Source organism: Budorcas taxicolor, chromosome 13 (assembly GCF_023091745.1).
Source record: "Budorcas taxicolor isolate Tak-1 chromosome 13, Takin1.1, whole genome shotgun sequence".
In the NCBI taxonomy this organism is placed as follows: Eukaryota; Metazoa; Chordata; class Mammalia; order Artiodactyla; family Bovidae; genus Budorcas; species Budorcas taxicolor.
Genome location: NC_068922.1, coordinates 75,391,585 through 75,404,066, shown reverse-complemented (window position 1 = coordinate 75,404,066; position 12,482 = coordinate 75,391,585). Strand labels below are relative to the sequence as shown.

Below are 12,482 nucleotides of genomic sequence, written 5' to 3'. Positions count from 1 at the left end.
AAGCGCTTCCCTTTCATGCGGCTGAGAATTTCGCGTATTGAGGATTTGGGGATGCGAAAGTTTTTCCCGGTCAAGCTTTCCTAACATTTCTTAAGTGTATAACCTATTTGTTTGGGGACAGGAGATAGATTTAAGAGCCACCACGGCCGTTTAACCCCCAGGCTGCTCCGCTTTAAAAAAAAAAAAAAAGGCAACAACCCCATTCCATTCTCCGCTTTGTCCCATTACAACAAACTCTCGCTTCCTTCTAAACATCCTTCTGATGTAAAGTTTTCTAAGTTTCAGCTCCAACTTCAGCTAGCGCCCGGACGCCGGTTCCGGTACAAAGCCCGGCGAGCTGGACCATAGCTGGCCGAGCGCAGATGGATTTTTTTTTTTTTTTTTTTTTTTTAAGAAATACAGCTAGAAAAAGGTTCAGGGGGCCATTCCAGCCCCATCCCTGGGATTCCAGCCTTTTGCTCCGTTACCCCATTACCAGCGCCCGAGGGTGTGAGCTTGGCTCCCGGCTCCACGCGTCCGATGAGCGGATCGCCGCTCATCGCGAACCACCAGGGCCGTAAAACGAACCAAACGCGGAGGACCCCGGCGAGTCTGAGCGTCATGCACTTGTCCCGCGCGGGAGCGCACACTTCAGGATCGTGGCCTTCCGGGCGCAAGGGGAAACTGAGGCCCCGAGACGGACTTTCCCGAGATCTGCGCGCTCTCCCCGCTGCCCTTGTGCCTGAGACACCCTGGGAGCCCCGGACGCCGCGACCCTGCCAGTGCGCCCTCGAGGGCCCCGACAGCTGCGGAGGCCCCGGCTGGCCGAGTGCGAGAGAGAGGCTCCAGGCCAGGGTGTCCGGGTCAACACCAGCCCGGTGAATCCCCGCAGGCAGGCCCGGGCTGGGCGCCGCGGGCGGTACTCACCGCGCGCAGTGGAGAGGGCGCCCGGGCGCGGCGCGGTGCCGGCGGCCAGGCGGGCGCGGGTCGGACGCAGCCGGGCTGACTGCGGCGGGCACGTTGCTGCCTCTGCTGCCGCCACTGCCTCCGCCTCCTGGGCTGCCGCGGCCGTTGCCTGCGCGGGGAGGACCGGCCCCTTCCCCTCCCTCGGCCGGGCCCTCCCTCTGCCCCCGCCCGGGTCCCCGCGCCGCGACGTGGGCGCGTGGGGGCGCCGAGGCGCGGCGCCGGGCTCCGCGGGCGCGCACACCCCCGGCGGCTGGACGCGGGGCGCGGGGCTCCGGCCCTGCAGCTGCCTCGGCGCTGCCCTCGGCGCCTGCCGCCCAGCCGGACGCGCTCGCTCCAGCCGGTCCTAGAGGAGGCGAGGTCTCAGCCTCCTCCCCACCCACCGACACCCACACCTCCTCCTTCGGCAACCCAGGCGCGGCCCCCACCCCCCACCCCCCAGAAGAGAATGACTGCTTGGAAGGGACCTCAAGGGTGACACTGAATTCACTCATTCAGCCACTTCTTCATTCATTCCACATCTGTGGAACATCTATGTGCCAGGTACAGCTCTTCGGAGATTCAGCTAGAACAAGTCAGACTAGTTTTGTTCCTTCCCGGAACTTAACTGGGAGACAGACCGTAAACAAACAATCAAGTAAAGAATCAAGACAGTTAAAGAAAATTATAATTATTATGGCGGAGGGGAAGTATGTGCTGGGGCAAGGGAACAGGAATCTTGGCTGCAGTAGTCAGGGAAGACCTCCCTGAGGAGGTGACGTCTGTATGATGAGAAAGTGCCATTTCTGATGATATCTGTGGGAGGAGAGTTCGAGGATCTCCTTTGACCTGTTTTACACGTAGGAGAAACTGAGGTCCCAAGAACTTAACTGGCTTACCTAAAGTCTGGTATAGTGTCCTCTACACATACCCTTAAATGAAGGCACCCCACTGCATCCTCTCCTCTTTCAGTCTTCCCCATAATAAACTGTCATGAACAGAGCCTATACAGCATTTTTCTTCCTTTCACCCACTTTCTAATGTTCAGGAAGCCCCTTTATAAGCACCCAGGCTGCTTCAGTTGGAAAGCAGTGTCAACCACTGCCGTATGTTCAGTTCAAGCAATCATATTTTTCTGGGATCAGGATGCCCAGATAAATGTGAATTATAGAAAAACAGAAATAACTTTTAGTATAAGTATGTCCTCTGCAATAGGTGACACATACTTCTACTAAAAATGTATTCACTTTTCTCTGAAATTTCAATTAAACTAGACCTATATTTTTATTTGCTATATCTGGCCTCCCTACATCCATCCAGTTTTCAGGACATTTCCTTGTCTCCTCTGATCCCCCAAAGAGACCAGAGGTAGATGCTGCTAGCATGCCTATTCTTTATTTATTTATTTATTTTAGTTTGGCTGCCCCGGGTCTTAGTCGTGGCATGAAGGATCTTCAATCTTCGTTGCACCATGTGGGATCTAGTTCCCTGATCAGGGATGGTACTGGGGCCCCCTGCATTGGGAGCTTGGAGACTTAACCGCTGAACCCACCAAGGAAGCCCCTAGCATGCCTGTTTTGCAAATGATCATCTAAGCTCAAAGAGAAGGCAGAAAATGTCTGAGTCAGGGTTGAAGTTCAGATCAAGCTGACTTCAAAGTGCTTGCTCTCAAGATATAATATAGAGCCTGTAACTCCACCTGTGGGGTTACTGGGAAGACAGTGAAACTTAAACCCTTGGGTCCCTTTCTTGCTATGCCTCTTTGTAAGGCCCTGACAGGGACCTAGAAGTGTATTCATGGGTCACCTGTTCATGTGAAATTTATGAAAGTTGTTTGCTTTTGATAGTTAGTGGCAAGCAGCAGAGCCCGCCATCTCTCTCCACTCTCATTCCCCCTGGAGCACTTGACCTTGAGTAGGGTGTATGGGAGTGGCCACTGGCATTTCAGAGGTCCAGCGGAGGGGAAGAGGAGTTGGGAATTTGTGATCTTGGTGGTCTCCTTCAGCTTCTTAAACTATGCCTTTGTCGTGAGATTTTTTTTAAAAATAATTTTATTTATTTTATTTTTGGCTCTGCTGGGCCTTTGCTGCTACACAGACTTTTCTCTAGTTGTGGCAAGCAGGCGTTACTCTCCAGCTGCGGGGTGCAGGCTTCTCATTGCAATGGCTTCTCCTGTTGCAGACCGTGGGCTTTAGGCCATGCAGACTTCAGTAGCTGTGGCATGTGGGCTCAGGAGTTGTGGCTCCCAGGCTCCAGAGCACAGGCTCAACAGTCATGACACACAGGTTTAGTTTCTCTGCAGCATGTGGGATCCTCCCGGATCAGGGATTGAACTCATGTCTCCTTCATTGTCAGGTGGATTCTTTACCATTGAGTCACCGGGGAAGCCCCTGTTGTGATTTCTTAATTCAAAGAAATTTCGTACCTAATTTCAGACTCATAATTTCGTATTCTTTATCTTAAGTAAGGCCCTCAAGTTGTATAAGCAGCAGGCCCCGCTCTACCAGGAGCCACCTCTGGTCAAAACTTACTCCATCCCTTTTCTGCTCCCAAAATTCAGGCATGCAAATCTATTAATATTCACAGTGACAGGGTTATTCTCCTCCAGTGACAGGGCTGAGGTTAGATCTCCTGTTCCTGGATGAAGTTAACTCTTCTGCTTTCTAGCTGCAGGACGTATATGTGTACTTGGCCTTGACTTTCTCATGTCTAAAATGGAGATGGTGACTTACATGTGTTCAACTCTTTGCAACCCCATGGACTGTAGCCCATCAGGCTGCTCTGTCCAGGGGATTTTCCAGGCAAATATACTGGAGTGGGTTGCCATTTCCTTCTCCAGGGGATCTTCCCCACCCAGGGATCGAACCTGGGTCTCCTACATTGCAGGTAGATTCTTTACCAAATTAGCCATCAGGGAATCCCTGGAGAGAACAGTACCCACCTTGGGATGATTCGCTGAGATCCTGTTCCTGAACCTGTGACTGTAGTTGGGCATGAGCATTGTTCTACATATATTGATATTACTGTACAAACTTTGCTTCCCATAGCATCTTTGCAAAAAGTTCTAAGTCATTATAGACTGAGCATCTTAATGCTCTCCTGAGGTATTTAATTTATCTGGGTCCACAAGCCTTCATAGAATGCTGATTAATTTATTTTTTAAAGATATTTATTTATGTGGCTGCACTGGGTCTTAGTTGCATTATGCGGGATCTTTCTTTGTGGATTCTCTTGTGGTGCTTGGGCTCTGTAGTTGCATGTAGGATCTTAGTTCCTGACCCGGGATCAGACCCACGTCCCCTGCATTGCAAGGCAGAATCTTAATCACTGGACCACCAGAAAAGTCCCAGAATGTTGTTTAAATAGTGGCAGTAAGCAGCCTTTTTTTTCTAAAGTAAAAGAACGGAGTAGATTGGAATAGAAAGAATCAAGTGAACTGCATGCACAGTAAGACTGGGTGTGTGTGTGTGTGTGTGTGTGTGTGTGTGTGTGTGTGTGTGTGTACTGGGTCAGGATGTGAAATGTGTTCCTTCTTGCAAATGGTGGGCAAAATGGTGATGAACACTTATTAACCAAGAGTACTCAATGGAATACAAAGGGTTAATCTATTCCTACCCACCTTCCCCTTCTCAACTCCTTCACTAGAATCTGGCCCATTATCTCATAAATCGCAGCCACACCCTCCGGCCCCCAGAGAGAGAAACAGGAGGCAGGTGCTTATTAATTTTATTTTTTCCTTCTCTTAAGGCAGTGGTTCTCAACCCTGGCTTGCACATTAGAATCTCCAGGGGAGCTTTTAGAAATCCCTGTGTTGAGGCCTCACCCCAGACCAATTAAACCAGATTCTCTGGGGGAGGGACTGAGGCATCAGCATATTTTTTTTAAGGTTCCCAGTGATTCTCATGTGCAGCCGAGGGTGAGAGTCCCCATGTTTGGGAGAAAAAGGACTTGATCACAGATTCACAGCAGATGAGATGGAAACTCAGATAAGATTTAAGGCACCAATTTCTTACTCAAGATCACTTAAAATCTGGCCCCCTTCCTATGCAGGAGCACTTCTTTCCTGTCCCTCATTCCCTTGATTTCTTCTTGATAACTATTTGTCCTCATTTTATAATGACCAGAAAAATAATCCCAGACAAAATCTGAGAATGCTAAAGCATAACGCAGATTCTTTGGAGTGTAGACCACAGGCATGCCTAACCTGGAGTAAAGTATTTTTTCCCCTAAAATCTTCCAAGTATAAATGTCCTCTGAAGCCAGAAGACCAGCTTAACTTTGAAAACAACAAACTTCACAAGGCTTTCAACGTGTATGTACATATCCTATAAACACACATATGTACTCACCATGCCAAATCATGCCTCATTCTAATCACATTCCTTTCCCATCTGTAAAAATCTCCTCTACAGAAAAAGTATCCTTTTTTGTTTTAATGCATTCGTTTAAACCTTGACTTTTTCCAAAAAGGACTTGAGGTTGCATGCAAAAACATATATGTGGCAGCAGAGTGAGAAAACAAGAAAAGCAGGTGAAGGGGAAACATGGAGAGGGAAAGAAAAGACACTCAAGGGTGGATTTGCATAAATATGTAGGCTAGGAGGTTCTGAGCACGTGTTAATGGCGGACTGAGAATTAGATGCTGAGCTTCCTGGCAGTCAATGCAAAGAGGAAAATGCAATCCATTATATGAGTGGCTTTCAAACTTTCTTGAACTCAAAAGTAAGCATATTGTGCTTGCTTTGGTAGCACGTATTCTAAAATTGGAATGATACAGAGATTAGCATGGCCCCTGGACAAAGATGATGTGCAAATCTTTGAAGCATTTCATGTTTTTAACACGAATTTAAAAGAAAAAAAAAAACACATGGCAATCAGTGGTTAGGACTTCTTGCTTTTGCTGCTGAGGGCCTGGGGTTCAGTCCCTGATTGGGGATCTAGGTTCCCACAAGCCACACAAGCATACATAGAATCTCCATATGGAAAACAGAGTTGTAAAATCCCAGCCACTTGCCTTGCACCTTTCTCCTGTGGGTACTTGTAAAGGGTCTTGAAGAAGTACCCAGAGCTGTGCAGAGTCAAGATTGGAAGCCATGGATTTCAAAGTGCTTCGCTGGGTTCATGATACTCAAAGCATGTAAGATAGAAACTAACAGAATTACTTGAACAAATCAGAACGCTTTCTGATACTGTTACAGGAGAGAGTGAAATGGGCACTATTTGTAATAAAGCATGTTTGGGATTAGCAGGTGCACACTAGTATATGCAAGATGGATAGACAAGGTCCTACTGTGTAGCACGAGGAACTGCATTCAACGTCCTGTAATAAACCATAGTGGAAAAGAATATATATAACTAAATCACTCTGCTGTACACTAGAAACTGGCACAACATTGTAAATCAACTATGTTTCAATTTAAAAAAAAAATGGAAGCAAAACATCAGGACTTCCCTGATGGGTCCAGTGGTTAAGACTCCAACCTTCCAATGTAGGGGCACAGGTTTGATCCCTGGCTGGGGAACTAAGATCCCACATGCTGTGCAGCACGGCCTAAAGATTTTTAAAAATCAAATCAATTATAGCATAAACCAGGACTGTTCCAGGCAAACTGGGACAGATGGCCACCCTGCCTAAACAGGACGACTTGGATATGTCCTGAGGACAAAAACATGTGAAGCTCAATCAAGTGATCACACAAGAGGCGGTGACAGCTTCCATGAGTAGACCAGGGGCTGTGAGCAATCCTCCTTGAAATTACAAAATCATCAACCTAACGCTTCCTGATGTGGGTTGGGGCATTCCATCCACATCTCTAATAAGACCCCAGTCAGCACTGTGGACCAGATCTATGGTTATTATGCAATGTCATCGTGCTGAAAAAGGGTGCCCCGTACTGGGTGGGCTGACTTGATGGATTCCTACAAGCACATCAGGAGTATTTTCCCTGAAAGTCTGCAGTTCCTTATCTCTCACTCTGCTGGAATCTCTAGAATATCTGCCAGGGACCTCTTTGGCAGTCTGCTGAAGTCTAAGGACATTTACTCAGAAAAATGCTTGTATATATACAGAAATGCCTATAATGCACATAGCGTGCTAGAAAACTGAATACTGATAAGAAACGATTTCTTATTTCTTACTGATAAGAAAAAGGTTACCTCACATTGTCCACAAAAATTAACCCAAAATGAAAAAAAAAAATTAACCCAAAGTGGATTAGAGCCCTAAAAGGAAAGCTTAGAACCGTAAATCTTCCAAAAGACAACACAGGGAGAAAATCATTGCAAATCTGAGGTTGGCAAACATTTCTTAGAACACTGAAAAAAAATACCAACCATGAACATCAGTAGACTGAGCTACATCAAAGTATAAAACCTGTTGTTCTTCAAAAGACAAAACTGAGAAAATGAAGAGCAAAAGCAAGCTATAGAATGGAAAAAATATAATACTTCTATCAGACAGACATAAAAATATAAGGGAAATATAACAATATATGAAGAACTTGAATAACTCAATAACTTTTCCAAAACAATTTAAAAAATGGGTGCAACTTCTGAACAAACACTTCAGAGAAGATACATGAATAGCCAATAGGCACAAAATATATGCTCAACATCATCAATCATCATGGAAACATACATTAAAAAATATATATGAAATACCGCTATGTATTCATTAGGTTGGCTAAAATTAAAAAGACTGACTATACCAAGGATATAGAGAAGCTAAACTCTTATACATGGCTATTAGGAATGAAGGAGCCTGGTAGGCTGCAGTTCATGGGATCGCTAAGAGTTGGACACGACTGAGCGACTTCCCTTTCACTTTTCACTTTCATGCATTGGAGAAGGAAATAGCAACCCACTCCAGTGTTCTTGCCTGGAGAATCCCAGAGACGGGGGAGCCTGGTGGGCTGCCGTCTATGGGGTCGCACGGAGTCGGACACGACTGAAGTGACTTAGCAGCAGCAGCAGGAATGTAAAATGGTACAACCACTTTGGAAAATTGTTTGGCAGTTTCTCAACAAGCAAAACATCTCCCAGTCATGTGACCCAGCCATCTAACACCCAAGAGAAAGGAAAACACAAATCCACACAAAGATTTGTATGTGAATGTTGATAGCAAGTTTATTTGTAATTGCTAAGAATTGCAGACAGTGAAACTATTCATTAGCAGGTAAATGAATAAACAGATTGTGGTATATCCATGCAGTGGACTACTACTCAGCAATAAAAGAAATGTACACACACAATATAGATGAATATCAACATCATTATGCTGAAGGAAAGTGCCAGACCCTCATTCACTCCATAAAGACACAATGCATGATTCCAATTATATAAAATTCTCAAAAAGACAAACTAATATACAGTGACAAAAAGCAAAGCAATGGTCACCTGTGGATGGGTGTGGAAGGAAGGATGGATTACACAAGAGCTCAAAGAAACTGTCGAGGATATGATGAGAAAGTCCAGTGTTGGGGGAGTTCATTGGCAGCCCAGTGGTTAAGACTCTGCACTCCCAATGCAGGGGGATGAGTTCAGTCCCTAGTCAGGGATCTAAGACCCTGCATGCCATGTGGCAAACACACACAAAAAGAAATGTCCAGTTTGTGGATTGTGTTGATGGCTTCACGGTATATCTCTATCTGTATATCTATACATCAAAAATGATAAAATTAAACCCTTAAAATGTTCCCAAAGAGGTGACATGGTAAAGTGGTAAAGTATCCATCTGCCCATGCAGGAGATGCATGAGACTCGGGTTCAATCCCTGGGTCTGGAAGATCTCCTGAAGGAGGAAATGGCAACCCACTCCAGTATTCTTGCCTGGAAAATTCCATGAACAGAGGAGCCTGGCAGGCTACAGTCCCATGGGGTCACAAAGAGTTGGACACTACTGAGCCACTGAGCACATACCTCCATAAAAATATTAAAATATTGTGACATAGTCATGTGAGTTCCTTTACTAATACATTAATAAAGGAGAAGGCCTTTAATTTTCATGATTTTGAAGTAATGCTGAATATAAAAGATATTTCAAGATGTTTGTTAACAGCCATAATGGGATATGAAAATCCCCGTGATTTCTGCTGGTAACACAGTTGAGGTCCTGTTTATCTGTTATGGTTTGTTGCCACATTCACATTTGAAGGGAATGTTTATTTTCACTTGGAGGTTGGTGAATATAAAGATACTTTTTTTAACATCCAACTTTACAGACCCCCCTGAATTCTGCCATGCACCCCAAGTGAGGAAGTCTAGTTGGAAACAATCTCAGCTAAGCATCTTTAAACTCCAGGAACAGTTCAGTTCAGTTCAGTTCAGTTGCTCAGTCATGTCTGACTTTTTGTGACTCCATGGACTGCAGCACGCCAGGCCTCCCTGTCCATCACCAGCTCCCGGAGTTTACTCAGATTCATGTCCATTGAGTCGGTGATGCCATCCAGCCATCTCATCTTCTGTCGTCCCCTTCTCATCCTGCCCTCAATCTTTCCCAGCATCATGGTCTTTTCAAATGAGTCAGTTCTTCACACCAGGTGGCCAAAGTATTGGAGTTTCAGCTTCAGCATCAGTCCTTCCAATGAATATTCAGGACTGATTTCCTTTAGGATGGACTGGTTGAATCTCCTTGCTGTCCAAGGGACTCTCAAGAGTCTTCTCCAACACCACAATTCAAAAGCATCAATTCTTCAGTGCTCAGCTTTCTTTATAGTCCAACTCTCACATCCATACATGACTACTACCATAGCTTTGACTAGATGGACCTTTGTTGGCAAAGTAATGTCTCTGCTTTTTAATATGCTGTCTAGGTTGGTCATAACTTTTCTTCCAAAGAATAAGCGTCTTTTAATTTCATGGCTGCAGTCACCATCTGCAGTGATTTTGGAGCCCCCCAAAGTAAAGTCTGTCACTATTTCCATTGTTTCCCCATCTATTTGCCATGAACTGATGGGACCAGATGCCATGATATTAGTTTTTTGAATGTTGAATTTTAAGCCAACTTTGTCACTCTCCTGTTTCACTTTCTTTTTTTTTTTTTTTTAATTTTAAAATCTTTAATTCTTACATTCCTGTTTCACTTTCATCAAGAGGCTCTTTAGTTCTTCATCTTTAAACTCCAGGAACATTTAGAGTGAATTATAGAAATAGCTGAAATGGGAAAGTGGTTTTATCAGGAAGCATATTTTAACTAAGATTCAGAAATAAATGTGGAAATACTCAACAAAGTCAAAATCATTATAATAATATTTTTTGTTAAGAAGGAAATTGTCCATATTTAACAGTTTACATACTTTAAGAGACTCATGTTTAAGCGACTTGGACCCATCAGAGTAGGATGTTGGTCAGACTTGTTAATTATCATTTTTAATGTAATTGAAGCACTGCTTAAATGTGAAATTTGTAAGTCAAAGTCGTACTAAGTTTATCTGTAATCATTTAGAACACTTAAGAGAATTTAAAGTTTTCTATATAAGTGGGATCTATTAGATTTATAAAAACTGATTGGGAACTTCTCTGGTGGTCCAGGGTTTAAGAATCTGCCTGCCAGTGCTGGGGAGGTTTGATCTCTGATCTGGGAAGATCCCATATGCTGCGGTACAACAAAGCCCGTGTGCCACAGCTGCTGAGCCAGGGCTCTAGAGCCCTTGCTGTGCAACAAGAGAAGCCACTGCAATGAGAAGTCTGCGCAGAGCAATGAAGAATAGCCCCTGTGCCCTGAAACTAGGGAAAACCTGCACACAGCCTCGAAGACCAAGCATGGCCATACATAAATAAATAATAAAATAGAGTCACTCTCTCTTTAAAAAAAAAAAAAAAAGAATGGACTGAGAAGTAGAAATATTGAACAGTTAAAGTACTTGCAAAGAAAATCCAGGATATCAAATTTAGAAATGCAATTTCTAGTGTTTTAAGGCATTTAATTAGTTACGTTTTAAGTGGGACCAAATATTAATCCATGACTTCCTTAAAAACACTGGCTGAATTTTGTTATTTTGTTCTTAGAGCAATAGATTTGAAAAAGGAAACTTAAAAACCCAAGGGAGAGAAACTAGGTTTGGTAAGTTGTAACTTTAGTAATTCAAAATTATTTCCTAGAATTTGTGTACAGCTTATTCTGTACACAGAAAACCACTCAAACACATGTATAGCAGTATGGATGACTGAAAATGGAATGAGCCGCAGGAAATCCAGGATCCTGCTCTCATCTCATGTTTAGTTTTGACCTAAGTGTCCCCCTGTCCCCTTATTTGGGCCTCTGCCATGAAGGAATTAGCCACAAACACAAGAAAATTCTTTTTAGTGACCTAAGGAGAGGAAAGGTCATTCGTTACACTCGGATTAGGAAAAAATTTAAAATACTCAACCACTTAATTTTTCAAAACAGTGGAATCTAAACAAAAGCTATACTGGTGAACAAATGCAGATTCATTGCCAAAACCCCAGTTGGTTTGGACAACATTTCTTCCTGGTTCCTTCAACAGAGCTGAATCCCATGGCCTTCCCTCTCCAACAGTGTAGAAAAGTCTCAAGGGGAAAAAAATAGTTGTACTATAAGCGTTTTTAACAATCTACAACAGTAATGGCAATTAAATACCCATATACAAAATTTCCTCCTTGTAGAATTACTGGGAAGATCAAGTAAAACAATATTTTTATAATCCCCCCAGTTGGAATCTTCTTTTACCAGCTAATTTTCTTTTAGAATTTAATAATTGCATTGTTTTGGCTGTTGTGACAGAAAGACATTCCCCCAAAGTGGCTTTTATTCAATACGCTTCTCTTTCTCTTGCTTAAAAGTCTGGGTAGGCAGTGGATGTCTGGTTTGATAGCTCCACACTCATGGGACCCAGGGTCCTTCTGTTTTTTTTGCTTTTCCATTGACAAGTGGCTTCTATTTTATAGTCTAAGATGGCTGCTCTAGTGCCAGTATTCACATCTGCATTCCAGTCAGCAGGAAGAGGGGAAAGAGCTGTAGGGCTCATTCTTTTCTCCTAAAGGATCTGTATAGAAATTGAACACATCACCTCCTTCACATTCTATTGACCAGAATTTAATGATATAACTATGTCTAGCTCCATGGAAGTTTGGAAAATGTGGATTTTATTTTTTATTTAGGCAGATAGATAGTGCCGAGCTAAATACAGTTGGCCTTTGAATAATGTGAGGGTTAGGCATGCTGACCTAGCAGCAGTCAAAAATCCAAGTATAACTTTACAGTGGGTTGTCCGTATCTGTAGATTCAACCAACCGGATTGTATGGTACTGTAATATGCTATTTATTGGAAAAAGTCCGTGTATAAGGGGACCCATTGCAGTTCAAACCCACGTTGTTCAAGGATCAGTTGTATTCTATTACTAAGGCAGGAAGACATACTGAGTGACGGCAGTCGCTGCCACGTTCAACGCTTGACAATGGGTTATTGAGTTTTGTGTGCGTGATTTCCCTTGTGTAATATTCTTGTAAGTTCAAATTGGTGTGACCACTTAAGAGAAAAATTTGGAGCTATTAATTAAAACGTAAAGAGTAACCTAAGAATTCTATAATCTGTCTCCTCACC

General features: G+C 43.7%; 1 non-coding gene across 1 annotated transcript; it reads left to right on the top strand.

The window, feature by feature from the left end:
• Positions 1 to 5,654: 5,654 nt before the first annotated feature.
• LOC128058966 (U6 spliceosomal RNA) lies at positions 5,655 to 5,758 on the top strand. Its single transcript, XR_008200559.1, has one exon. It is a non-coding gene; the product is annotated as a U6 spliceosomal RNA (small nuclear RNA).
• The last annotated feature ends 6,724 nt before the right edge of the window (positions 5,759 to 12,482 follow it).